Genomic DNA, 3,160 nt, shown 5'->3' on the forward strand with positions numbered 1-3,160 from the left:
CTATATAATGGAAAAAATAAAGCATTTTCAACAAATGGTGCTGGTCCAACTGGATGTTGATATATAGAAGGATGCAAATAGATCTGTATCTATCACCCAGCTCAAGTCCAAGTGGATCAAAGATCACAAGATAAAACCACATATGCTAAGTGTGATAGAGGAGAAAGTAGGGGAAATAGCCTTGAAAATATTGGCACTGTGCTGTGACAACATCCTGAACAGAACACCAACAGCGCAGGCACTAAGATTAACAATAATAAATGGGACTTTATGAAACTGAAGAGCTTGTGTAAGGCAAAAGACACCATCAATAGGAAAAAATGGCAGACTGCAGATTGGGAAATTCTCAATCCTCAATTCTCCATCCAACAGAGGGTTGATATCCAAAATATATAAAGAACTCAAGAAACTAGACACCAACCAACCAAATAACTCAATTAAAAATGAGGTATAGACACACAGACTCACACTGCGAGAGCGACACACACTCACACTCACACTCACAACCGCGCACAGTGAGGCTCGGGAAGTCAGGCCGGCTCCTTGCCCCGGTGCTTCAGAGACTCCAGCAGGCCGGGTGTCCCAGGGGACCCACAGCTTGGCCCGCCGCACAGCCCGGGAGCAGGAGCAGCTCGGCGGACCCCCGTGCCTCCATGGGCAAACGTGGGCGGCCGCGCAAGGAGGCCGCTGCGAGGGAGCCGGGCTGGTCCCCGTTGCGCCCCTGGCCATGCCCCCGGCCGCAGCCGCGCCCCAGCCCCCGGCGCAGCCCGAGGAGCTGGCGGGAGCCAAGCCCCGGTGCCCCTTTTCGGACATTTTCAACACCAGCAAGAACTCGATGGAGAAGCAAGCACATCAACACTTTTCTGCAGAACGTGCAGATTCGGCTCGAGGCAGCCAGCTACCTGGAGCAGATCGAGAAAGAAAACAAAAAGTGTGAACATGGCTCCGCCTCATCATTCCCCTCCATGCCGAGCGGCTACAGCATTCAAAGCCCCCACAGAGGTTGAGCCGGGCACAGAAACAGCAGCGGGAGCAGCAACACCAGCACTGCCAACCCATCTACACACAATGAGTTGGAAAAGAACCGACGAGCTCACCTGCGCCTGTGTTTAGAACGCTTAAAAGTTCTGATCCCGCTGGGCCCAGACTGCACCAGGCACAAGACACTCGGTTTGCTCAACAAAGCCAAAGCACACATCAAGAAACTTGAAGAAGCTGAAAGGAAGAGCCAGCACCAGCTTGAGAACTTGGTACGAGAACAGAGATTTTTAAAGCGGCGACTGGAACAGCTGCAGGGTCCTCAGGAGATGGAGCAGATACGAATGGACAGCATTGGATCAACCATCTCTTCAGATTCAGATTCAGAGTGAGAGGAGATGGAAGTGGATGTTGAAGACACAGAGTTCTCCCATGGAGAAGTGGACAGCATCAGTACCACCAGCATCAGTGACATTGACGACCACAGTAGCCTGCAGAGTATTGGGAGTGACGAGGGTTACTCCAGTGCCAGTGTCAAACTCTCCTTCACGTCCTAGAACCCAGCATGACACAACAGTGCAGGGCGAAGCACTCACTGGGCCAATTCAATACCATCTCTCAAATTGGGTTCATGGTGCAGTCTCTTAAAACTAAAAACTATACTCGAACAAAAGGGTCAGAAGACCTGTATTTAAGCAAATACTTAACAAAAAGTGGGGTAGAGCCTCCCCGGTAGAACAAATATTCCTCTATTTGGAAAGAACACAGTTTCTAACAGCGGCAAACACGCGTGCGATTATCTTGAGTTGACTTGGTTGACTTAAGAGACAATGGAGACTTCATTCTCCTGTTCTAGTTTCCTCACTCTGTGTTGAGCAGACATTTAAGGATAGGGTTATGAACCCTTCTTGAGCTTCTTGGCCCTAGAAACAAAATCAAACTTAGAGTAAGGAAAAGACAGGATAATCAGGCATTAATCTTAGATAGCTAAAGAGCTATTAAAACTCAGCCTCTGTTTATCATGAAGCCTGTGGATGATCAATTCTTTTTTTTTTTTTTAAATGAGTTTTTAAAAAGCTCATATCGTGCTCTACAAAAGGAGAGACTCCCATGAAGCCTTTTGAAAGGGATCACCATGCAGCTCAGCTTTCTGTTGGATTCCATGCTAAGCCAGCTAACCTTACCTGCATTGTTAGCACTAGAGCAGCCAACCACCCGCTCGCCCAACACCCTTCGGCAACGTAGGGGCAGCCCATGCATGACAGCCTGAATCACAGGAGGAAAAGCTCCGTGGGCCTCGGTGTCTACGTGGGTGGATCTGAGGAGCTGTGCACGCAATATAGCAGGCCAAGGTCTGAGCCACTGCAGCGTTTTTATTTGAGATTTTGATAACTGTTTGTATGTGTTGAAAACCAAAATGACATCTTTTTAAAGCTTGTCCATAAGTAAACATAGATGTCTTTTATAGTGGAATAAAAAAAATGAGGTATAGTGCTAATCAAAGAATTTTCAACAAAGGACTCTCCAATGGCTTAGAAGCACTTAAAGGCATGTTAGCTGTCCCAGTCATCAAGGAAATGAAAATTGAAATGACCTCGAGCTTTCATCTTACATGAATCAAAATGGCTAAGGTAAAAACTCAAGTGCTAACACATGCTGGTGACTATGTGGAGCAAGGGAACTCTCCTCCATTTCTGGTGGGAGTGCAAACTTGTACAAGTACCTGAGAAATGAATTTGGCTGTTTTTCAAGAAACTAGGAACAGTTCTACATCAAGACCCAGATATACTACTCCTGGGCATATACCCAAAAGATGCCCCAGCATACCACAGGTACATTTGCTCAACTATGTTCATAGCAGCTTTATTATTAATAGACAGAATCTGGAAACTGAAGTGGAAACTTAAGGGTTCTTTGGAAAGTCAGTTGTGTTGGATGGTGTTTTCCTGGAGCAAACACATGAAGGAACATTTTGCTGAGGTGGACACAGGTAAAAGGTAAGGCAGAGTTGTGAAGGAACACTTCTCTGAAGCAAACAAACAAAAGGACACGTGATGAAGGATTGGTTGCTAATGACACACATGTGTTGGTCTATTCCCGGCCTCTTCCGTGTCCCCTTTGCCTGAGAAGAGACACGTGAGGCAGTGTTCGGGTGGTTACTACAATGAGGCTTTATTCTTGT

The 3,160-nt window shown here is 46.9% G+C and overlaps 1 pseudogene; it reads left to right on the plus strand.

The window, feature by feature from the left end:
* Positions 1-653: 653 nt before the first annotated feature.
* On the plus strand, positions 654-2,434 carry LOC117702183 (max-interacting protein 1 pseudogene; annotated as a pseudogene).
* Positions 2,435-3,160: the final 726 nt, after the last annotated feature.

Source organism: Arvicanthis niloticus, unplaced genomic scaffold, assembly GCF_011762505.2.
Source record: "Arvicanthis niloticus isolate mArvNil1 unplaced genomic scaffold, mArvNil1.pat.X pat_scaffold_545_arrow_ctg1, whole genome shotgun sequence".
NCBI lineage: Eukaryota > Metazoa > Chordata > Mammalia > Rodentia > Muridae > Arvicanthis > Arvicanthis niloticus.